The sequence below is a fragment of the Anabrus simplex genome, chromosome 2, assembly GCF_040414725.1.
Source record: "Anabrus simplex isolate iqAnaSimp1 chromosome 2, ASM4041472v1, whole genome shotgun sequence".
NCBI lineage: Eukaryota > Metazoa > Arthropoda > Insecta > Orthoptera > Tettigoniidae > Anabrus > Anabrus simplex.
This window is the reverse complement of record NC_090266.1, coordinates 561,714,913-561,742,028: the sequence shown is the minus strand read 5'-3', so window position 1 is coordinate 561,742,028 and position 27,116 is coordinate 561,714,913.

The following is a 27,116-nucleotide window of genomic DNA, read 5'->3' as shown; positions in this document are numbered from 1 at the left end:
TTACAAATCTTGCTGCTTTCCTCTGCACACTATCTGTTTCTTTTATTAGGTATTCATGGTGAGGATCCCAAACACTGTTTGCATATTCCAGTAATGGACGAACCATACTTAAGTAACTTTTCTCTTTTAATTCTTTCTTGCATCCTTTAAGTAGCCTCATTATGACATGTAACGATCTGTATGCTTTCCCAACAATGTCATCAACATGACCCTTCCAGTGCAAATTACTTTCAAATCTCACACCTAAGTATTTGCACTTGCCATCTTTTGGGATAACTACTTCATCCAAAGTATATTCAAATTCAGTTTTAAAGCTCCTGTTTGTAAATGATGTAACAGTTGATTTGCCTCCATTAACCTTCATATTATTCTCTTCAACCCATTGTTGGATACTCTCAAGGTCCCTTTGTAATTCTAAACAATCCTCAATGTTATTTATTTCCCTATAAACAATTATGTCATCTGCATACAATCTTATTTTTGATGTTATATTATTCCCTAAATCATTTACATATATTAAGAAAAAGTAACGGACCGATTATACTACCCTGTACAATTCCCCTCCAAACTTTCTCTTCCTGCGATACATTGTTTCCTACTTTGACTTTCTGAACCCTTGAATTTAGAAATGCTTTTATCCAACGTGTAACCCTTACATCCAATCCTATTCCCTCCAATTTCTTTAGTAATATTCCATGTTCCACTCTATCAAGGATCTGGAAAGATCTATGGTTATGCAATCTAACTGGCCTCCTGAATCCAATTGATCTGATATGTCCTGCTGAAATCCCACCACTTGTGCCTCACAAGAAAATTTCGTTCTAAATCCATACTGGCTCCACATGAACCAATTTTTATCATCACATATCCCTCTGAAGTATTTTGATATTAAACTCTCCAGTATTTTACAAACTATACTGGTCAGGCTGATTGATCTGTAGTTCTCTGGTTTCCTTTTATCACCCTTTCCTTTATAAATTGGTATTATTATAGATTTCCTCCATTCCTTTGGTATTACACTGTTATTTATGACAAGTCAAAGAGAAATTTTAAATAAGGCACTATGATGATGATGATGCTTGTTGCTTTAAGGGGCCTAACATCGAAGGTCATTGGCCCAAGGCACTATGTACCACCCCATTGTCTTTAACACCTCCCCAGTAATTTGATCACTTCCTGCTGCTTTTCCTTGCTGAAGCAGTTGGATTTCTCTGAAAATATCTTCATTTGTGAATGAGAAGCTTCTTGTTTCCCTGTGTGTCTCTCCCTCTCTATCTTCTGTTTTGGTTTTCAATTACAGCCTCATATCAATATTATTGTTTTTATGAGTATAATATATTATTTTCTCAAATATTTCCCTGTCTATTTCCTCTCTTCCAGGCCTGTATGTTCCTATAATTCCCACCTCCTTCATATTATCACAAACCAATTTTATCCCTAATATTTCATCACTTTCATCGGTAAACCATTCATGTGAACAATAAGTTTCCTTCACCAGAATAAACACCCCCATCCCTTTTTATCTCCTCGGTGTCTACGATAGACTGTGTACCCTTCTGGAAATAATTCTCTATTACCCACCCCTTCTCTCAACTACGATTCCACTACTATCACCACATCAGTCTCATAAGATTCCATCAATGTACCGAATTTTAATTGTTTATTTACTACACTCTGACAGTTTACCAAGAGCAATCTCAGACCCCCTTCCTCCCTAAAACTTGACTGTTCCAATTGGGTAACTTGAAATTCCTTACTTTCCTGAGTTTCATTTTCTAGTTGACTGAGCCAGGTTGAAGTACAGCTGGCTCTTTCTACTACTTTTCCTGGTCAGTATTATAACTCAAGGGAGTTGCCTTTTTTACAGTACATCTAAACTATCCATGTATAGACCGCATATCTCGTTGCTTCAGATATCGTACAGGTTCAGTTGTTTCAACACCGCTGCCAACCTATACAGTTCCTTGAGTCTATGATAACGGGAAAAGAAGATATTGTTCCTGTCTTGCTACATGTATAAAGGAATATCTAACGAGTTCTAGTATTATACGACACATCTTTATCGTGATAATGAAATAATGGTAGTTAAATAAGAAGAAATGAAGCCGTAAGATAGACAATATCGATGGTTTGGAGGAATAACAGTAAAATGTTGAAATTGGAATACAAGACAAGCAGAAAGAACATCTAAACACATGTAGTACAAACCGAGGGAGATTTGGAAGTTACAGTAATCATGATAATTCCGCGCGGCTGCTGTAGCCTTTGTAAAACGAAGGCATCCCGACGAGAGTGAACGGCGTTTGCCGTGCACAAGAAACCTCGGGTTACTTAGGAGGATAGTGTTGAGAGGGAGTAGCAAGAACGTTGGTAATAGTACAAATGCCCTGTCAATCAATCAATCAATCAATCAATCAATCAATCAATCAATCAATCAATCAATCAATCAATCAATCAATCAATCAATCAATCAATCAATCAATCAATCAATCAATCAATCAATCAATCAATCAATCCTGATCTGCATTTAGGGCAGTCGCCCAGGTGGCAGATTCCCTATCTGTTGTTTTCCTAGCCTTTTCCTAAATTATTTCAAAGAAATTGGAAATTTATTAAACGTCTCCCTTGGTAAGTTATTCCAATCCCTAACTCCCCTTCCTATAAATGAATATTTGCCCCAGTTTATCTTCTTGAATTCCAAATTTATCTTCATATTGTGATCTTTCCTACTTTTATAAACGCCACTCAAACTTATTCGTCTACTAATGTCATTCCACGCCATCTCTCCGCTGACAGCTCGGAACATACCACTTAGTCGAGCAGCTCTTCTTCTTTCTCTCAATTCTTCCCAACCCAAACTTTGCAACATTTTTATAACGCTACTCTTTTGTCGGAAATCGCCAAGAACAAATCGAGCTGCATTTCTTTGGATTTCTTCCAGTTCATGAATCAGGTAATCTTGGTGAGGGTCCCATACACTGGAACCATACTCTAGTTGGGGTCTTACCAGAGACTTATATGCCCTCTCCTTTACATCCTTACTATAACCCCTAAACACCCTCATAACCATGTGCAGAGATCTGTACCCTTTATTTACAATCTCATTTATGTGATTACCCCAATGAAGGTCTTTCCTTATATTAACACCTAGATACTTACAATGATCCCCAACAGGAACTTTCACCCCATCAACGCAGTAATTAAAACTCAGAGGACTTTTTCTATTTGTGAAACTCACAACCTGACATTTAACCCCGTTTATCAACATAACATTGCCTGCTGTCCATCTCACAACATTATCGAGGTCACGTTGCAGTTGCTCAGAATCTTGTAAATTATTTATTACTCTATACAGAATAACATCATCCGCAAAAAGCCTTACCTCCGATTCCACTACTTTACTCATATCATTTATATATATAAGGAAAGATAAAGGTCCGATAATACTGCCTTGAGGAATTCCCCTCTTAATTATTACAGGGTCAGATAAAGCTTCACCTACTCTAATTCTCTGAGATCTATTTTCTAGAAATATAGCAACCCATTCAGTCACTCTTTTGTCTAGTCCAATTGCACTCATTTTTGCCAGTAGTCTCCCATGATCCACCCTATCAAATGCTTTAGACAGGTCAATCGCGATACGGTCCATTTGACCTCCAGAATCCATGATATCTGCTATATCTTGCTGGAATCCTACAAGCTGAGTTTCAGTGGACTAACCTTTCCTAAAACCGAACTGCCTTCTATTGAACCAGTTATTAATTTCACAAACATGTCTAATATAATCACAAAGAATGCCTTCCCAAAGCTTACATACAACGCATGTCAAACTTACTGGCCTGTAATTTTCAGCTTTATGTCTATCACCCTTTCCTTTATACACAGGGGCTACAATAGCAACTCTCCATTCATCTGGTATAGCTCCTCCGACCAAACAATAATCACATAAGTACCTCAGATATGGTACTATATCCCAACCTATTGTCTTTAGTATATCCCCAGAAATCTTATCAATTCCAGACGCTTTTCTAGTTTTTAACTTTTGTATGTTATTGTAAATGTTATTGTTAGCAAATGTAAATTTTAATACTTCATTGGCCTTAGTCTCCTCCTCTATCTCGACAGTTTCCTTGTAACCAACAATCTTTACATACTGCTGACTGAATACTTCTGCCTATTGAAGTTCCTCACATACACACTCCCCTTGTTCATTAATAATTATTATTCCTGGAATGTCCTTTTTGGAACCTGTTTCTGCCTTAAAATACCTATACATACCCTTCCATTTTTTACTAAAATTTGTATGACTGCCAATTATGCTTGCCATCATGTTATCCTTAGCTGGCTTCTTTGCTAGATTCAATTTTCTAGTAAGTTCCTTCAATTTCTCCTTACTTCCACAGCCATTTCTAACTCTATTTCTTTCCAGTCTGCAACTCATTCTTAGTCTCATTATTTCTCTATTATAATAAGGTGGGTCTTTACCATTCCTTACCTCCCTTAAAGGTACAAACCTGGTTTTGCATTCCTCAACAATTTCTTTAAACGCATCCCAGAGTCTGTTTACATTTTTATTTACCTTTTTCCACCGATCATAGTTACTTTTTAGAAACTGCCTCATGCCTGCTTTATCTGCCATATGGTACTGCCTAATAGTCCTACTTTTAAGACCTTCCTTTCTATCACATTTATTTTTACTACGACAAAAACAGCTTCATGATCACAAATACCACCTATTACTTCTGTTTCCCTATAGAGCTCATCTGGTTTTATCAGCACCACATCCAGGATATTTTTCCCTCTGGTTGGTTCCATCACTTTCTGAATCAGCTGTCCTTCCCATATTAACTTATTTGCCATTTGTTGCTCATGCTTCCTGTCGTTCGCATTTCCTTCCCAATTGACATCTGGCAAATTCAGATCTCCCGCTACAATCACATTTCTTTCCATGTCGTTTCCCACATAGCCGACTATCCTATCAAATAATTCCGAATCCGCGTCAGTGCTACCCTTTCCCGGTCTGTACACTCCAAATATATCAAGTTGCCTATTAACTTTAGAAATGAGCCTTACACATAGAATTTCATGTGTCTCATCTTTAATTTTTTCGTAGCTTACAAATTCTTCTTTCACCAGAATGAATACTCCCCCTCCCACCATTCCTATCCTGTCTCTACGATACACACTCCAGTGCGGTGAGAAAATTTCTGCATCCATTATATCATTTCTCAGCCATGATTCAACTCCTATTACAATATCTGGTAAATATACATCTATTAAATTACTTAATTCTATTCCTTTCTTTACAATACTTCTACAGTTCAACACTAACAATTTTATATCATCCCCACTTGATTTCCAGTTCCTTGTTCCCTTATCACCGCTCCCTAGGCCACCCCGTTTCCCTGAATGTACCTCCCTATTACCCTTCCAAACAAATTTCCTAACTTATACGTACCACTGCGGTTTAAGTGAAGGCCATCAGAGCGCAGATCCCTATCTCCTACCCACCCATTAGGATCTAGAAATTTCACTCCCAGTTTCCCACATAGCCACTCCATAGTCTCATTTAAATCCCCAATCACCCTCCAGTCAGTATCCCTCCTACACAGTATTCCACTAATAACAATCTCCGTTTTCTTAAACTTCACCCGTGCTGCATTTACCAGATCCCACACATCTCCAACTATGTTGGTACTTATATCAGCTTGCCTTACGTTGTTGGTACCAACCTGAAACACTACCACCTTCTGCTTCTCCTCCTCCCTCTCTTCTACTTTCCTCAACATCTGCCTCAACCTAATTCCTGGATAGCATTCTACCCTGGTTCCCTTTCCTCCACACACTTTCCCCACGTGTCTAACGATGGAATCCCCCATGACCAGAGCCTCAACCCTACCCACCTCTTTTGATCCCCTCCCCTCCTGGTCAGCCCTATCATTCCTGATAGCTGCAGAAGCTATTTCCTCCTCCCTTTTCTCCTTCCCATGACCCTGTTCCACCTGTCTTTTCCTATCCTCTACTCTACATTTCCCTTTCCTACCTTTTCCCTTCCTCCTACTTCCACACATCTCAGCAACAGTTCCCTGTCCCTCATCTTCCCTCTGTTGTTCTACCTGGAGTGACTCGTACCGATTTCGCACAGACACCTGTCCTGAATTCTGATCCTGAATAGAGTCCTTAACCTGCAATCTCCTTCCCCTTAGAACATTAGACCACCTGTCTTCTAAAACTCCCCCCCTTTCCTTCCACTCCCTCTTGTACACCTACTGTAACCTGTACATTGTTTGAGGGAGTCCTATCTTCCTTCCTGTCTTCTGTGAGAATCCTAATTATCTCCCTCAAACTCTCCAACTCCTCCCTCATACCCCTCAGTGCCTCGCCACACCCACAGTTCGTACACTCGCGCTCCTTAGCCATTCTTATAGAAAAATGAAAATAAAAATAAAATAACTTATTTGCAAAAAATAAAAAAACGGAGGTATATATTCTCTGGGATAGTACTCAAAGATCACACAACAATACAGTAATTAATATACGACTACACTACAATACTACTTAGTCGTACTCTATTTTTTATCCTACAACCTCTAACAGGATAAAAACTGATGTTAATTACTGAATATCGAAAGTAATACACAAGAACTACACAATTCCAAACTGCAATTAAGCCTATCCTAATTACAACAACATAATTTTAGTAAGAGTTTCTACGGATACTTCTACTACACCAGTACTACACAAATATTTTACAATAATAAAATAAGCACACTACATTCTAAATTACTTGTATATTACGCGAGCCAAACGTTCTCGATTAAAATCCGTTGATTTGGCCGGGAATCGAACCTAGGACTGCTAGATCCGATGTTCAAGACGCTGATCAGTCAGTCACGGAGCCGGACTTCGGGAAATAAGGTACTGCAGTAGTAAACTAAACTCCTAGGGAGAGTAGCCCGAGCAACGCATATGCCGGAGTTTCCTTGCGTTATGTTGGGACATTGTGGTTAACAGCATCATGCACTTGATGTATGTATGGCTTTGGTGGCATTACAGGTGGTACAACAAAAGCTTTTACATTTACTCACGTCAAAAGTAGTTTTACAACTTGCAAATGTATCTATGAATTTGCTCATCTTCAATGCCGCATTGTATGGAAGTACTGTAATAAGTATAAAAACTGGCGCGGAGAGAAGTAGATAATACGGAAATATGATTCTGTTAATATATGTAGATGATACTGCAAATAGATTTCAAACTTATTTGAATTAATTTAAGAAAAGACTAGGCAAAAAACTGATACGGAATCTGCCATCTGAGTGACAGCCCTAAATACAGATTCGTGGTGCTTTGATTGATTGATTGATTGATTGATTGATTGATTGATTTATTGATTTTAATATCTGTGTATCAAATGATCCGGTCTAGAAAACCAAGAATAACGGCCGAGAGGATTGGCCGTGCTGACCGCACGACACCTCGTAATCTGCAGGACTTGTGGCTGAGCAGCGGTCGCTTGGCAGGCCAAGGCCCTTCAAGGGCTGTAGTGCCATGGGGTTTGGTTTGGTTTGGTTTGGTTTGGTTTGGTTTGGTATAAAATGATAGTGAAACTGATAACAGCATGGTCACAGTTGTTTAAAACACATGATTCAAATATGAAGCTAATACTGGATTTGGAAGGGAACGAACTGTATCACGAGTGCCAAGGAACCATCTCATTTATCACATTATGCTCCAGTATACGCTGGGCAACAATCCTATTGGCAGATCAATGTATATATTGTGCCCTTTTTAAAGGCACCCAAATACGGTGGTCTTCTTTCTTGATACGTGCGCCGGCTGCTCCTGAAAATAATGACATTTAAAAAATACCCACCTTCGCATGTAGACTCTTCTTCCTCAAGGGTGGTGCGTCCTTCGATCCCTCGGGTTGAAGGGCCACACGTCGATCGGGGGGTGAGGAAATGAAAGATGGGGTAAACTAAACTATTAAATAACGGTACCCAAAGACTGAATTAAAATTGAAATAAATAAAACGGTGTATTCAACAAAATTTTTGCAAAGTGAAATTATGAAAGTAAACTGGTGTATAATAAAATGATGTGAAATGAAATTCAGATTTAAAACAATTGAAAGATCTGCATTACAATAAATTAATTATTTGCCTTAATAAATTCTCAACTGCATGTCGATTAAATTTTAGTGCTCTGAATTACATCGAACCACTGTCTCCATGACGATGACGTGACCACATTTAAACACTGGTCAGAAATATAGTCTCATTTGAATGAATGATTTATAATACCTTGAAAATGTCATCTCACAATAAAAACAGTAATTAATTAATTTATTAATCCATCCAATTGACATTGACGTTAAGGTGTCTGTCAAATATTTAACTCATGTTTAAATTCATTTGGGAAGCACCCCACTCTAAAATAATAACAAAATACACTGACCATGTGTAATAATGACGAAAAGAGAGAAAAGGAAAACAACCATGAACATTGTACCTTTTCTGTTATATAATCTTTGCCACATGTTTAAACTGCTTGTGGCTGAAAACAAGGAAATTTTTACTGAACTGAACACCTGAGTGCTACCACCACTCATTTAATTTGTTAAACCTCATTTACTTAGCTGTGATAGTCTGGACTCTTAAAATTACTTAATTTAATTAGGCCAAGTGCCTCAGGTTTACATCTGAAATGAAACCGATCCCTTTACATCATTAACTCTGCGAACCATGTGACCTTGCCGCGGTGGGGAGGCTTGCGTGTCCCAATGATGCAGATAGCCGAGCCGCAGGTGCAACCATATCGGATGGGTATCTGTTGAGAGACCAGACTAACGAATGGTTCATCGAAAGGGGGGTAGCAGCCTTTCGGTAGTTGCAAGGGCGGCAGTCTAGATGATTGACTGATGCGGCCTTGTAATAATACTCAACATGGCTTAGCTGTGTTGATACTGCTACACGGCTGAAAGCAACGGGAAACTACAGCCGTAACTACCTCCCGAGGACATGCAGCTCTCTCTGTATGAATGATGTACTGATGATGGCTTCCTCCCGGGTAAAATATTCCGGAGGTAAACTGGTCCCCCATTCGGATCTCCGGGTGGGGACTACACGAGAGGGGGCGATCATCAGGAAGATGGATACTGACATTCTGCGAGTCGGAGCGTGGAATGTTAGAAGTTTGAATCGTTGTGGTAGGTTAGAGAATCTGAAAAGGGAGATGGATAGGCTAAAGTTAGATGTAGTTGGTATAAGTGAAGTACGTTGGCAGGAAGAACAGGATTTTTGGTCCGGCGACTACCGAATTATCAACACGAAATCAAACAGGGGAAATGCAGGAGTTGGTTTAATAATGAATAAAAAAACAGGCCAGCGGATAAGCTACTACGACCAGCATAGTGAAAGAATTATTGTCGCCAAGATAGACACCAAACCAATGCCCACCACAATAGTGCAGGTCTATATGCCTACCAGTTCAGCGGATGATGAAGAAATTGAAAGAATATATGAGAAGATAGAAGATTTAATACAATATGTCAAAGGTGACGAGAATCTAATTGTGATGGGAAACTGGAATGCAGTGGTAGGCCAAGGAAGAGAAGTTAGCACAGTAGGAGAATTTGGATTGGGACAAAGAAACGAAAGAGGAAGTCGGCTGGTTGAATTCTGCACTGATCATAATTTAGTCCTCGCCAATACTTTGTTCAAACACCACAAACGACGGCTGTATACGTGGACGAGACCTGGAGACACTGGAAGGTATCAAATAGACTTCATTATGATTAGGCAGAGATTCAGAAACCAGATGTTGGATTGCAAAACTTTCCCAGGAGCAGACGTGGACTGTGACCACAACTTGTTGGTCATGAAATGCCATCTGAAGTTGAAGAAATTGAAGAAAGGAAAGAATGCAGAAAGATGGGATCTAGACAAGTTGAAAGAAAAGAGTGTGAGGGATTGTTTCAAGGAACATGTTGCACAAGGACTAAATGAAAAGGCCGAAGGAAACACAGTAGAGGAAGAGTGGAGAGTCATGAAAAATGAAGTCAGTAGGGCTGCTGAAGAAATGTTAGGAAGGAAGAAAAGATCAACTAAGAATCAGTGGATAACTCAGGAGATACTAGACCTGATTGATGAACGACGAAAATACAAGAATGCTAGAAATGAAGAGGGCAGAAAAGAATACAGGCGATTAAAGAATGAAGTGGATAGAAAGTGCAAGGTAGCTAAGGAAGAATGGCTGAAGGAGAAGTGCAAGTATGTCGAAGGCTGTATGGTCCTGGGAAAGGTAGATGCTGCGTACAGGAAAATCAAGGAAACCTTTGGAGAAAGGAAATCTAGGTGCATGAATATTAAGAGCTCAGATGGAAAGCCACTTCTAGGGAAAGAAGACAAAGCAGAAAGATGGCACGAGCATATCCAACAGTTGTATCAAGGTAACGATGTAGATAATTTGGTTCTGGAACATGAAGAGGCTGTTGATGCTGATGAAATGGTAGACCCAATTTTGAGGTCAGAGTTTGACAGAGCTGTGAGTGACCTAAATAGGAACAAGGCACCTGGAATTGATGATATTCCCTCTGAATTACTGACTGCCTTAGGAGAAACCAGCATGGTAAGGTTATTTCATTTAGTGTGCAAGATGTATGAGACAGGAGAAGTCCCATCCGATTTTCGGCAGAATGTTGTTATACCTATTCCCAAGAAAGCCGGTGCTGACAGGTGTGAAAACTACCGCACCATTAGTTTAGTATCTCATGCCTGCAAAATTTTAACACGTATTATTTACAGAAGAATGGAAAAACAAGTTGAAGCTGAGTTGGGGGAAGATCAATTTGGATTCAGAAGAAATGTAGGAACACGTGAAGCAATCATGACTTTACGTCTGATCTTAGAGGATCAAATCAAGAAGGACAAGCCCACGTACATGGCATTCGTAGATCTAGAAAAGGCATTCGATAATGTTGGTTGGACCAGGCTATTTATGATTCTGAAGATGATAGGGATCAGATACCGAGAACGAAGAATTGTCTACAACCTGTATAAAAATCAGTCTGCAATGATAAGAATCGAGGGCTTTGAAAAAGAAGCAGCAATCCAGAAAGGAGTGAGGCAAGGCTGCAGTTTGTCCCCTCTCCTTTTCAATGTTTACATAGAACAGGCAGTAAAGGAAATCAAAGAGAAATTTGGAAAGGGAATCACAGTCCAAGGAGAGGAAATCAAAACCTTGAGATTTGCCGATGATATTGTTATTTTATCTAAGACTGCAGAAGATCTCGAGAAGTTGCTGAATGGTATGGATGAAGTCTTAGGTAAGGAGTACAAGATGAAAATAAATAAGTCCAAAACAAAAGTAATGGAGTGCAGTCGAACGAAGGCAGGTGATGTAGGAAATATTAGATTAGGAAACGAAGTCTTAAAGGAAGTAGATGAATATTGTTACTTGGGTAGTAAAATAACTAACGATGGCAGAAGTAAGGAGGACATAAAATGCAGACTAGCACAACCAAGGAAGAGCTTTCTTAAGAAAAGAAATTTGCTCACTTCAAACATTGATATCGGAATTAGAAAGATGTTTTTGAAGACTTTTGTGTGGAGCGTGGCATTGTATGGAAGTGAAACATGGACGATAACTAGCTCAGAAAGAAAGAGAATGGAAGCTTTTGAAATGTGGTGTTACAGAAGAATGCTGAAGGTGAGATGGATAGATCGAATCACGAATGAAGAGATACTGAATCGAATTGGTGAGAGGAGATCGATTTGGCTAAATTTGACGAGAAGAAGAGATAGAATTATAGGACACATCTTAAGACACCCAGGACTTGTTCAGTTGGTTTTTGAAGGAAGTGTAGGTGGCAAGAACGGTAGGGGTAGACCAAGGTATGAATATGACAAACAGATTAGAACAGATGTAGGATGCAATAGTTACGTAGAAATGAAAAGGTTAGCACAGGATAGGGTGGCATGGAGCCCTGCATCAAACCAGTCTATGGACTGATGACTCAAACACAACTTTACCTAGTTTTCCGCTGTCTGCATTTTCATTGTGCACGCATATTTGTGTGGTACCAACTCTAGATGGAGGCAGATCTCATCTAATTTATGTCATTCATTTACGGCACTTGTGATACAACTGCTTATTAAAGATCGCTTCATTTGCCTAACTGAAATGTAGTGGATTTTAAGACTTGGTGATTACTGACCTCCTTTTATATGAGCATCCCACTACTATATTTTTGACTATGAACTAATCGATGATCTCTTACCCTAACACATGAAATCTTATTTACATAAATGAACATGTCAATGGAGAAACAAGCTCCTAAGAAATACTGAAATTGAAATAATCTGACTACGCCTATTCTATTCTATTTACAGACATTAAATCAAACGCAATTCACGTATCAGATTTAAAATAATACGGTGACAAAATATATATAAAGAAATGACATCATAATAAAAATCTAGATCCCAAAAATCGCTGCCAAATAAAATTTAACAAAAAAAAATAAATATGCGCAATGAAGAAGCATAAAATGTTACCCTGATCCAAGTAGCAAAAATTATGAGAATTTGATGGCAACCTTCTAACCTCAGACTAAAATGTCTGGACATGACCTTATTCAATCTTTACGGACAATAATTATTCGCATTACATGTCATCAATGATTAGACTTGACTGTCGAAACACGCATTGATCAGTCGCTCTGTGCACAACTTATCTCGGGCTCTCAATTGCATATTTTCCGAGCATTTACTTTCCCTGGAAATTATTTGAAGCTCTACAGGCTTTCCGCCTACAACCATAACACATGTCGTCATATATTTAACACTCTCGGTTAAATAATTCATCTCTCAATTCTATTTATTCATCAATATTCTCGACGTAGTAACTCATAATACGGCCTCGCTCGTATCCGGCGTGCGAAATAACTCTGTCGTTCACGCATCCATTTATACGACACTATTAATAACATGGTCCAAATATCACATTTTCCATTTCTCACCACAGAACATCAGGGATATTACTATTACTTTGCTCGTTACTTTGATCATCTACCGTTTCACATCTTATGACAATATCAGAGCTAACTTATCAATGGCTTCCTGTCACTAATTAAATAACTGAAATAACGAGATTGCCTCTCCAAAACACGGCTATCGATCTGTGTAACCACGTTACATAAAGAAATTAAATCTTCTCGTATCAACCATCGTCGCGAGATACAAATTATGAGAGCTACCGGAAACGGTCATCTGAATAATGATTACAGAACATGAAATAATAAACCTAATGCGCTAATAGCAAAAATAAACATTTAAACTAACATGGCAGCATCCACAAAATCAAAATGTCAACAAAAATACCGCCCATTACCACAACTATTATCATTATCATCACTTTAAAAATCTGCACTACACCGTATGTAAATTTCTTAGTAAAATAGGATTCTCACATGTCAAAATGACTTACATTAAAAGAAAACTGCGCAAGTAACACACGCTAACACTTATTTATTATTATTATTATTATTATTATTATTATCATTATTATTATTATTATTATTATTATTATAATCCTAATTTTATCATTACTATCCGATCCGTGAATTATTTACAGTCCTATCTAAACTTCTAAACTACATTTTTGATCATCGACTGTTCATAGCCTTACTTGTTTACATATTTATATTTTGCTCATTTACCTTATTTGTGCTGGAGGCAGGTCAGATCATCCTCCGGACACCGTCATGACGAATTAGTATTTCATCTTCAAGCTGATGTTATCCAAGAGGTCACACACGCAAACTTGATGCATTTACAATATCGTTGCACACGTCCATATTTATATTAACACTCGCATTTTAACACTCCTACGAAGAATATTCAATGACACTGCATTGATCACCTGACGTGAAGTCGAAAGTCTGGACTCCGCTACCTGCCTGCTGTTGCCTCTCTCTCACCCTTCTCGGATTGTTTGTGTAAAGGATTATTGGTTATTCACCTTCTCTGACCATGACACTGAACTCAAGGTCTTACTACGGCAGCATTCCAATTATGAAAACAAAGTTTTTCTCCCTGTAACTGGCTGGACTAATTCTGCTCCCAAATATCTCACTTGCAATAATAGTTCTATGAGAGTGTGGAAAAATTACATGTAATGTTCTCAATGATGTGGAGAATTTTATAATAATCGTTCTCCAACATATGACTTTTCCACGAAATATACAAGCTACACGTGAAACAGGGAAAATGTGATGCATCTACGTGTTACGACGAGATTCAATGTTCACCTCGGTCCTAGCACCTTAAGTTCATTCATGGCAAGTGTTGAGAATATAACTACCATTGTCATTTGTTAATTTAATTGCCTGATTATATCTGCATAATCTAAAGTTGAATAAAAGTTTGTCAAAGTGTTCATTTTCGGCTAAGATATTACTCTCACAAATAAATACATTACTCACTCGGATGTCAACTACTGTGTAAGACAATGAAGATTCTTCCAAGACGGCGAATTCTCACAGGACTGCGATTCACTACAAGACTGCGATTTCGTGCAAGCCTACTCAGGATTACCATGAGAGTGAGATTTCGTACAAGACTGAGGTTCTCTACGAGACTGAGGTTCACCACCCTGGTGTCTCCGTTTTTGTAAACAGTCCTCCCCCACTTCGAAAATAGTCCTGTGGAAGGGATGTGGCGTAATAATCCTGCCCTTGGGACCGATTTATCATGTGTCCGTAGGTTACAATTTTAGAAAATGTGTTCAAAACCTTCCTAATTCTGGTCCGATTTATGTGTTACATTGCGTTATGAGAAACGATCACAGGTTAATTCATACGACGGCGCGCGTCAGTGGCCCTATTTTCTGTCAGAGCATGGCGTCTTCCCGCCATGACGGTTCACTTCCTGGGCGATTCCACTCTTCCATGAAAAGTTGAAGATTTCTTATTTAGCCACTGATTAACCACACACTTGCACTGATAAATCCTTAAATATTACTTGGAAGTCAGGACACAATATTTTACAGCTACTTCGGGCACCAAATCGCGAAATACTAGCTGTAGATTCCCGCTATGACAAGACATTAAAATTTGCAATTTTGTGATTGGCTGAGACGTTCGCGCTCCTGGTAGTTTGGGTTCTTCCATTTTCTGCTAAGGGATGACGGGTATTATTCGTGTCTCACTCACTCTTCTGGGCCAAGTACATTCCAACGTGCGGATTCACGTGGGAACTGAATAGAAAACTTTCACTTCCCGTCGGTATCATAAAACATAATTGGAAGTACCACTCAGGCTAGCTTCATCCTGTCCGTGCCTTAAAACGTATTCTGTGGATTTATTTTCCAATCTGAACGGCGCCTGGCAGTTGCTCTGTGGGACTGCAATCTTTTCCCAGCCTACTGCTGTATTCTCATATGCGAAAAATTGAACATTTAATTTATGCATTAATTACGCACATTCACTTATGGGTGCAATATACGCCTGTTTGGCTGCGTGGTTTGGGTCCCGCAGCATGTGCTAGGAAGATAGAGGGTTCCAACCCCACTGTCGGCAGCTCTGAAGATTGTGTTCCATTCTTTCCCATTTACACACGACGCAGTTGCTGAGACTGTGTATTTATTTAGGTCAGTGTCACTCAGTAATAATGTAATTTGTATTTACGTCCCACTAATTACTATTCGTATGGTACATGATTACGTAAACAAATTCTTAAAGAGTGGAATGTGTCACTGATTTGACGGGAAGATGGTGTCAACACAAGGGACGTGGTCTATGCCTTGAGTCGGCGGTGCACCGCGGTGTGGCAAGGGAACCCATCTCCTCACACGTTCAACGTGATAGAAGGCCGTCCGGGAAACCAATGGGCCTTCTTCAACAGGCCCCGGGTTTATATGACCTGATAAATGCCAAAAAATGCCACTAAAATTACCTATGACTTCAATTGTGCGAGAAAATAACCGGGAAATAAGAAGGAAAATATATATATACACCGAAAATAGTAAATATTTGCATTGCCCATGTTACCTTTAACTCGTAATGGAGTGAATGCAATTAATAAGTGTTATCAATAATAAGAATAAGAATAAGAATAAATACAAAAACACCTGAGAGTGATATTTCAGTCCGTTTTTTATAATGCGGTTCTTGCAAACAAATTAACTCAGCGACCGGGCGAGTTAGCCGTGCGGTTAGAGGCGGGCGGCTGTGAGCTTGGATCCGGGAGATAGTGGGTTCGAATCCCACTGTTGGCAGCCCTGAAGATGTTTTTCCGTGGTTTCCCATTTTCACACCAGGCAAATGCTGGGGCTGTGCCTTAATTAAGGCCACGGCCGCTTCTTTCCACTTCCTAGCCCTTTCATATCCCATCATCGCCATAAGACCTATCTGTGTCGGTGCGACGTAAATCTACTAGCAAAAAAAGAAATTAAATCAGCATTTATGCGTCGTCATTATTAGAAAAGTATTATGCAATTACTGCAATCCACTGATATTTTTGATGCCACGCATTTGTCTCAACCTGCATGTTTTTGAATGGTAAATCTATTTTCTGCTGCAATGTTTATTTTGCATAGTTCTCAGAAAGGTATCTAAACATCTGTAGAAAAAATGTCCTCATCAAATTTTGAAATAATTTTCCTTCAGTGGTCAGTGGTCAGGAATTCTAACACCTGAAATAAACCACTCAAAAATAAATAAAAATCGCATGCGTAAAACGAAACCAACAAGCACGTACAGTACTGTATATGCACTTCAACAACCTGATTGAAATGTGAATTTCTACCTACCACAGTGATAATACCTCCCCCCCCCCCCTATCATCGCAAGCGCATCCACAATATATATAGCAATGTTTCGTCGTTCCTTAGAAATGTGGTTTTCTAAGATTACCTTATTTCAGTTTCCGAACTGAGTACTGAACTTTTTGATAGTTGAGTATTCTCATGTATTGAAAGCTCAAATGATATTCAGGTGTGTCTTACAGTTGATTGATATACTCGTCCAGAACACATGAGTTTTTAATTTCTAAAAATGTTTGTGTCAGTGGGGTCGGTGTTCGCTCAGTGATTATTCTCTGTCGGGTTTGAAGTTCCTTAGCGACTAGCTGCGTGTATTTGCGTAACATTTGATTATCTAAAATCAGTCTATTATATTGTAAACACACAAATTAACTTGCAGACTGAACGCTGAAAGGCATTTAACAGTCTATAATGAAGATGAATGTACTCAATTTTTTTTATTGTGACCTTCGTCCATAGGACATTTAGCCATCAATAATGTACAATGATAAAAAAATTGTTACAGAAAAGAGAAAGAAAAAAGTGACAACAAGTTAAAAGACATACAAAATAACAGAAATGACCTAGAACAGAGCAAAAAAAGGAAGCAAAACACACTTGAAATAGAAACACTTATTCTTTAGATATTAACACCCGTTTTTGTGAAGTATGTTGCAATTGCACTGTACACGCGTAAGTTTCCGGTTGCCAGTAATAGCTGAATATGTGTGCGTAAGGGAACCCGAAGGTGCACAAGGGTTGCGAACAATTCTCTGCGAAAGGATACAGTTCTACTGCACTCGAAGATAATGTGGTTCACATCTCCCGTATTTCTTGCGCTACACGGACATTGTGCTGATTGGAGAACTCCAATCCTGTTGAGGTGAGCGGGGAATGAAGCATTGTTGAACTTCATCCGAATGATGGTAGTTACTTGGCCTCGGGCCCACCTGACGTCTTGATACCATGGTTTGTGAGGGATAGCTGGTTGAATGCAGGCATAGTATCGTCCTATGTGTTGAGTAGTCTTTTTCGACAGAGCTGTCCATTCAACATACGTTTTCCTTCTGCTAGTAACATAAAAATCAATACAGGGGAGGCGTAATGAAAGGAATAAGCAAGTACGTGCACCTTGTTTGGCCAGACTGTCAACCAGATCATTGTATGGAAGTCCTGAGTGTCCTTTCACCCATAAAAATGACACACATTTTGCGCGCGATTTCATGACAGACGATAATTCTAATATTTCATAGATGTAGGAGTGTGTTCGTATGTTTCGTCGAGGATGTCCCAATTTCCTAATAGCACATAGAGAATCTGAAATGATAAGGATCTTATGTAAATTTCTGGATTGTGAGTAATACAGTGCCTCCCGGATGGCAGCAAGTTCAGCAGTGTAGATGGATGCTTCGACGAGAAGAGAAAAATGGCCATATTCCTGTGTTTGCACGCAAAAATATGCAAAACCAATTGAATCTGTAAACATTGTACCGTCGGTATAAATGTGGATGTAGTCGGACCAAGTAGATTCAATAAAATCAATTACGAGTTTATTTGGAGCAGGTCTTTCTAGTAGGTACCTGGGGACATAATATGTGGAAGCTGGAGATACCAAACAGGCGTAGTTAAAATGGAATGCCGGAATTGTGTAGGACTTCAAAGTCAAGGGTAGACAGAACTTTAGTTCTCTTAAACATTCTAGAAGTGGAGGTGGATATTTTCCATGACGTTCGCGATACTGGTTATGCAGAAGGTGTAGGCTCTTGAATAACGGGTGATCCTCCAGAGTAGAACGTTGAAGGAGAAATTTTGTTGCCAGTAGTTTCCTTCTCAAGTGCAGGGGTTGTTCATGAGCTTCGACCTGTAGAGCATTTGTAGGCGTTGATGACAGAGTACGAAATTGTAGGACATTTAATTTTTCCAGAACATACTTCGGAGCGTTGCTGTACAACATACTGCCATAGCCAATAACTGTCCGTATCAAGGAGCGGTAATGAATTAGCAAAGTGGCGGGAGCACCGCCTTACCAACTGCGGGTTAAGAAACGAAGGACCTTTCAGTGCACGCAGTGCCCGTGTTTGGATGTAAGCAATATGTCCACTCCAAGTGAGTTTGCTATCCAAATGCATCCCCAGGAGGCGTACAGTAGACTTCACAGGAAAAGAATATGGTCCAAGTTGAATTGTAGGAGACGGAAGAACCAGTGTCTGTTTGGTGAATATAGTGACGGATGATTTTGTAGGAGAAAGTGCAAGTCCACTCTGTGTAGTCCATTCTTGAAGACATTGTGATGCTGTGTGCAGACGCTGAAGAGTAATTGTCAAATTGATTGAAGACAGCATATTGCAAGACACGGATGGCGGGACTAAATATTGGGTCCACGTCAGAGGTGTAGATAGCATAGAGTAAGGGGCTTAATACACCGCCCTGTGGAAGGCCTTTAGAGACTGTACGCGGTCCAATAAAAGTAGGGCCGTTCCGAACGTATATGGTGCGTTCTATAATCAAAGTCGCAATGCCGAAGAGAAGAGTTCTTGGTAGTTTCAATGCTGCTAACTTACGCAGCAGTATACGTCCATATTGTCGTAAGCAGAACCAATGTCCAAGCAAAGTGCGGCCAGATAACCCCGAGTTTGAAAAGTACGCTTGATGTCAGTGGTGAGTATGCTGAGATGATCTATGGTTCCGCGTTCTCTTCGAAATCCATGTTGAGATTCATGTTGAGGAACATGTTGAGTGTTCCAGAAACCACTCTAATCTGTTTTTAACCACCCGTTCTAGTGTTTTAACCACGCAAGAGGATAAAACTATTGGTATGTAAGATGGTGCATCTTGAGGATACTTACCGGGCTTGAAGATGGGTACCACTATTTGAGTAGTCCAGTCTTCCGGTAATGGAATTAAAAATCTCGACAAGGACAAAGTGAGCCGAGAGAGGCAATTTACTAAGCATGGAGTATTGTATGTTGTCCTTTCCCGGAGTAGTATTGTTGCAGTCTTTAAGAGCCCGCTGAAACTCATGCAATGTAAATGGTCGTGTGAGGAAGTGATTGGGATCATCTCAGACGTCATCCATTGTATCTATGGGTGGAGGCACGAAAGGAGGTGCAATAATGTCAACAAACTGTTCTCCCAGCTCTGCAATGTTGGACGGAAATGATGCAGTGTGGCTATCTTTCCGGAGGCCTCTGATTTGCGACCATATTGTTGTTAGAGGTGTATCTTCATTAATACGTTCAAGAAAACTCCTCCAGCTTTGACGTTTTCGTTCTTTTAAGTAACATTTCACTTTGGCATTCGTCTGTTGGTACATCACATAATTATTCCAAGTAGGTTGGCTTCGGTACTGGGCAAAAGCTTGCTTACGCTTTGCATTCATCAATGAACATCCTTGGTCCCACCAAGGGGTTGGAGGTCCTCTTTAAAGAGTGTATGGGTGCTTTTCAGGTGTTGAAACGTGGGCGGCAGAATTTGTTTTCAGGAAAGCAGTATCGCCTTCTAACGGGGTTAACGGAATCCACAATAACTGGAGATCGTTGTCGATTTTAGAAGTGTAGGAGCACCAGTCTGCAAGTTTTGTATTCCATTTGGTGGATGGGTAAATAGTGCATGGTGAGATATAAAGAATATGCAAAAAAATTCAATCGCATAATGGTCCGAACCGATGACACATGGAAAAGTTTTCCAAGACACTGTATTCAAGAGAGTAGAAGAACACAATGTAACATCAACAGCAGAAGGACGCTGACCAATCGAGGGACGAGAGTTGGAGACCCATCATTTAAAATAACAAAGTTAAATTCGTCGAGGGTATTCAATAGGGCAGTACCCGCAGCATCGGTGAACGCACAACCCCAGGCTTCAAAATGTGCATTCAGATCTCCACATATTAAGTATGGCGGGTCGAGTTGTGATATCAGAGTGTACCATTCGTTAAGCTCAATCACACATCGAGGAGGGCAATACATTTATAACAGGGTAAAAGGCTTGGGAGGCAAGTCTATCCGTACAGCTACGGCCTGGAAAGACGGCACTTGTCTAAAATTCAGATGGATCACCTTATGTCGTACTTGAGAGGAAACAAGGAGAGCTGCTCCACCGTAACCATCCACACTATCATCTCTGTACACTCTGAAGCCTCTAAACTGCACCTCCAGATCTGGAGATGTCCAACTTTCAGATATGGCAACGACAGAAATCTGCCTGTCATGAATCTCCTTTTAATAAAATGTCTGTGTTAGCTGTCAAAGAATGAGCGTTCCACTGTAATATTTTTAGATTAATTGCCATTGTTAATGCACCGATTAATCATTTCACGTAATTCTTCAGACGTTGGAGGGCCTGTCGAATATGAGGTTATTCCTTGTAGAATATGGAAAATAAGATTGTGAACATTGGATATTAAGACATCCACCACAAAAGGAGAATTAGTCTTTGAAGCGGAGTTATCCACGGTCATTTGGGAGGGAATGCGGTGAGGTTGAGGTGGGTAGGGGTTATGACTGATGGGGCCTTGTGGAAGTTCATGAGGGGAATAAAACAGAGGTGGTTGCTCATAAGCACGGGAGACAGGTGGTGGGGCTAGGCGAGTTTTTTTTGAAGGCAGTGAATCTATTAGAGCGCTGCGTTGGGAGCGAAGGAAATGTCCGTTCATCTTCGATGGGAAGGGTTGATCCCACTACCTCTGCGTAGGGTCGGTGTTCCAAAACGTTGAGTGCGTCCTTGAAAGGAATATTCCTAGTAGCTGATAGTTCGTTCACCTTCTGCTGTTTTGAGTACTCTGGACAATCTTTGCTTGTGGCAATATGTGCACCATTACAATGTAGTGATGGGACATTCGATTCATTTTACTGAATCGATTCATTTGATTCCGTTCACGTTACTGAATCGATACAGTGATCCGATTCACGGCTCATTGGTCACCGCTCCTACTGCATCTGTGTAGTATGTGCTGGTAAGACAGCAGCAACAGCATTCAGTGCTCGCAGCTGTCATCTGATCTTCATACTATGAACTCCTTTCTTAGAAAAAATGCTAGTTACTCTAATACATCGAAGGTTTCCGGTGACGCAGGGTGGGAAAGGTTAGTATTAGGAAGGTAGCAGCCATGACCTGAATTAAGGTACAGTCCCAGCATTTCCTGGTGTGAAAATGGGGAAACTACGGAGAAACCATCTTAACGGCTGCCGACGGTGGGATTCGAACCCACCATCCCCCGAATGCAAGCGCATAGCCACGCGATATTAACCGCACGACAACTCGCTCAGTCATCTTTTTAAAAAAGTATTTTTCTATCAGCTGAGGATTTTTTTAATAGTCATATTTTGTATAGGCTACCCGAGATGTACAGTAGCCCGCTGGTTTTCTGATTCAACATACTGTTATTGCGTCTGTCCACATATGATTGAAGTCTTGTGCAACGATGTGACATGTGAAATATAAAACAGGTACTTTTGAGTGGTCATGAGCATGACTCATAGTCATAGGGCAGGCTAGAGTCGAGTTTAATTGTCAAATGTCAACTAAGTTATAATACTAAGATTCATTAAACTAATAAATAGTATAACCTAATAGCCTACCTACTTACTAGCTACTTCAGAATTATGTTGTAACTACCTTTTTAACACTGCAAATAAATCCATCTATTATTTAAATCTCCCTGTAAGAAGAGGACAGTGAATGCAAATGGGTATTATTTTCAAATGAGCTGAGCTCGAGAGTCCATTATAGCATACGATTCTTTCAGTGTAGCATGGCTCACTGTATGTCTCGCTACAGTGAGCCGATAAGGAGCCGTGTGTATCTTGTGTCTCACTGAGCCGCGCTCGTTCACGATTCTTTCGATGTGCCATGGCTCACTGTATGTCTCGCTGCAGCGGAAGCTCGGCTCTCCGCGTGTCCAGTGAGCCGATAAGGAGCCGTGTGTATCATGTGTCTCACTGAGCCGCGCTCGTTCACGATTCTTTCGATGTGCCATGATTCACTGATTCACTGTCTCGCTGCAGCGGAAGCTCGGCTCCCCGTCAACGTCCAGTGAGTGCGCCACTCAGCACTGTCCGCTGGGTGTAAGCTGAATCATGTGCCGTGAGTTCGCCGTTCCTCTGAATCGATTCACTCAGACACTTGAATGAATCGATACACTGCTTCGAATCATTATTACAATTATTACTATTACAATGTACACACACTAATTGCAAGGATGAGCACTGTTCTACAGGATGCTGATTACCACATTTAGCGCATCTTCCTGTTGAACGGCAATATAGCTGAGTGTGGCCAAACCGTAAACACTTAAAACATTGGCGTACAGGAGCAACGTATGGGGTGACCTCACACCGCATACCGTAAATAGACACACTGTCCGGCAAAAACTGGGAATCGAATTGTACTACACATGTTTGAAGAGGGATACTCTCTTGTGTGCCATTGTGATGGATTTTCTTCATCATACGGCGTATCCTCAGAATGCTAATCGGCGAATGTTTTGTAGGACCTCTTCATCACTTAGACTGACATCAACGTTTCGGATAACTCCTTGGCGAGTAATTACTTGAGCTGGAACATAAGCTTGCAATTGTTTCTCAGCAAACATGGGGGACTGTACAAGTTAGCAGCGCGAGCTGTTTTAGGTCAATCTTGATTCTGTTCCGTTCGATGGGGCTAATGTTCAAAATGCTAGGCCAAAGTGTTGGCAGACTACTGTAAAGGAATTTCCCTAATCCCATAGGATGAAATTTTCCAATATTGCCTGCCGTACCGTCTACGTAAATATAGAATGGGCCAGGAGAATCGTCCTTGTATCTATTGTTTTTGTTGTTCGCATAGGGAGAAGGGCGCGTGTTAACAGTACTCGGAAGTTTATCTGATGAGAGCAAATACATATGTTTACCTTGTAATTCAGTAGTGGGTGTCGCTAACTTTTTCCTTGTTGTGTGGCTGGTGATCCATCGGACGCTTCTGGACTGAATTGCTTCGACGCTCCATTTCTAAGTCGTAATGCTGTTCTTCAATGAGGGCGAGGAGAGCTGCCTTCAGTGTAGAATGTAAAGAAGGTGTGGGAATGTCCTCTATGGCATTGTTCGGTTCCACCGTATGTTCCACCGACCAGCAGTAAAACACTGTTCACTTAAGTATAATACACTGTAGTAAACTGAAAGAGTACTATATTCTTAACACAAACAAACACAACTCTTGCTACACTGTTTTCCGATTGCCCGAATCAAATGCGTAACCACTTGCGAGGAGCGCAGCTGGCACGACCTACCTGGTGCGCTCACGAAAGCAGACTCGACCAATTAAATAAAACACATGCAATCTAGGTGGAGGTCAGACTCGAATAAGTAGTTAAGCAGGAATATAGTTAAAAGGGCCACGTGAGCTCTTTCAGCCGACACTTCAGCTTCTTATTGAAGCCGACATGGCAGTAGCTCAAGGAGATTTCGTCAAGCACGACCTACTTCCCAATCTATCACTCTGAACTCTCAGAATGAATGTTTTGGACTAAGATAAGTGTAAAACTATTTTAGTTCTACCGTTTGAGACGAGTCTGCTTCATCGATACTTGCTGTGTGAATTCAGGTTTGTTCCTCGCATGAATCATTCGATCCCACCGAATACCCCTGTTTACAAAGCCATCAATGCCTGAATTCTGCTTCATGCGCTATTATAGTTGGAATAGTTAACTTGTTGACCTGAGTAAACAGCCAGCAACATTGTTGATTCAAAACGATTGTTCCTTAACAGCACGTATGTGACGCCATCATGGAATGAGTAATTGAACACATATTAACCGTTCTGCTGCTAACAGGTGAGTTAAAGGAATGGACTGGAAAGAGGGGACAGGAGCTGAAATTCTAAGGTTAGTGTACCAGTACCAAATCAAACATCAGAATGAGGGCTACTGGGTGGAGGAAGTAAAAAAGCTACCAGATGGCATAGGAATTGTGTACTTCTGGGGAATAAATTTATCAGGAAATGACAGGAGAGTGCGTAAGACTGTAGTCCAAAGAGCGAAAGACATATAAAGATAGACGAACAATAAGGACAGAATGTAACAGGTAGAGAACGCTAGTATAATTCTCTAAAACAAGTTAAAATCTGACAATAAGTACTGAAATGTTAACTAAAAGGGAAATGAGATGGATAATTCTATGGTTGATGGAGTATATAAAAATAAATCTCTAGGAGAAGAAAATAAGGAAAATCAATGCATTTTTGCAATAACCACGTGAAAGGGCGCACTACTAAAATACTGCAAGGAAACAAGTAAATCGTAGAGAAATATACGTAGGTAGTGAAACCATTCAACACCGCGTTCATAGACATGTCGTTAATCCCAGTAAGACATATATGCCGTTTTCCGCATCATTCTATGAAATATTTGGTTGTAACAGCATTTTGTGCCTAATACGGGATACGAACGACGCCGCGTAAGTTTGGATGCAGTTGCTCTCGTTGCGCGCACAGTGAGGGTGAAGCTCTAAGTACAACGTGGCCTTGATATTGCGCTCTCTATCGTGGAAGGGAACACGAGAGAGGACGCTATATTCAGCTGCTGCGTGTCTCAGAAGGCGTGATTAAATGTGCAGGGTTTTAACTTGAGAATTAGGTAATATCACCTGTTTTCCTGTCTATTCTTGGATACCAATCCAGAAATTTCATGGCCTAAGTAATAATAAGGAAAGTTCATCACAAGCCCAAGAAATTTTCAAGTAAGGAATCAATAAACTCACCATAACTTGTAGTATTTGAAAATGTAAGAAGATGAATTACTTATCGAGTACATTCTTAATGACGCACTTAAAATAGCCGTGTACTGATGAGTGCCAGATGTTTCTAGTACTCATCTCAACGCAAAAAGAGGAATTCCCAGACCCCCTTCCTCGCGCGCTACAATGAGAGAAAATGCTTTAGAAATTACCAGTAAACCTGTGTTGCGATTTAAACGAAAATAGATCAGTACATAGAGGATGCCATGATCTATCAATTGAATATCGATTTGATTCCGGAGGACGATTACTAGCGGAGCGATTTTTCCAATGTGGGAGGAGTTTCCTTCTCCAGAGCAGACTGCCATATTTTCCATAAAAGGAAACCTACAAGGCTCATCGACACTCAGTATACTCAGTATTGTTCCAGCCAGAGGCTTACTCTATATTAGTCAGATACCCAGTCTTTTTCACAGTGCAGCTACAGTTTCTTTGTGTTAATTTACAGCCGTTGTGTGTTTGTGTGTGAAATACCAATATCAGTATTCAGTAAGGGAATGCAGACAAGTAATATTATTTCAGGTTAAATTAATATATTTCGTTTAAAGAGCAGGGTGCGCTATCTGAAATCGTCATGACATAATAAGTTAGTGAGTATAATGAACCAGTGGTTACTGCACCGTAATTGACGCACGTGCAGTTATCAGAGACAATACACATAATAAAGTAGACGTTGTCAGAGTAGCCAGGAAAGTGAACCATCAGTGAAGAGTGACGCTCAATTAGGAGTAAACAAATCAGTGAATATCTCTTTCTATAACGAACGGGGATCGAGTAGCGGTCTTCAGGGACAGTAATCGCTACTTGTGGTAGTCCATCTCGAGCTTATGAGTAGATCTACCAGTGTCGTATTATTTTGAAGTCATACAAACATTGCTGAAAGTAACCCGGTTCTTAATTCTGTTCGCATGTATGTGAGTACTCTTCAAACCCAGAATTTACAGCATCGAGATCGCGTCTGTGTGCCAGCGGGATTCTTATGTGAAGACAGCGGGGAACGTTCAGCGGTTGAAGGTAGCAGTTCAAGGACATCATGAAATCAACACGGAACGAGATGAACCCAGGACCGTCTACTAGGGAGACGGTAGCTATGGATAATTAAATCCATCTGGGTGCCGCCAGATGATAGCAGGTTACATACCAAAATGGTAAGTACATTCCCATTATATCTTAGCATGAAAATCAGCCCATGTTGTCTCAATATCTAAAGTTGACTTTGTAGGTAAAATTCAGCAGCATGCATTTTGATGTTATACATAACGTATAGGTAACGAAATATACGAGTTTCAGTGGGGTAGAGTTTTGTTTTATTACATTATTTTTCTTGTTTTCTATGTGATTATGGGGTAATCACAAAATTATTTTCGGGATCTTGCATGAAGTAGTGAATAAGGTCCCCAGAGTTTGTTACGTGTTTTAGTGGACCATTTGTACAGAGGATGGACTTCGATAATTCAGCGGACTCCATAATCCTTTCCAATTTCAATCAGCTGATATCGATCTTCTCAAATTTTAAAATATAGACTGTTCAGATGCTTCGCAA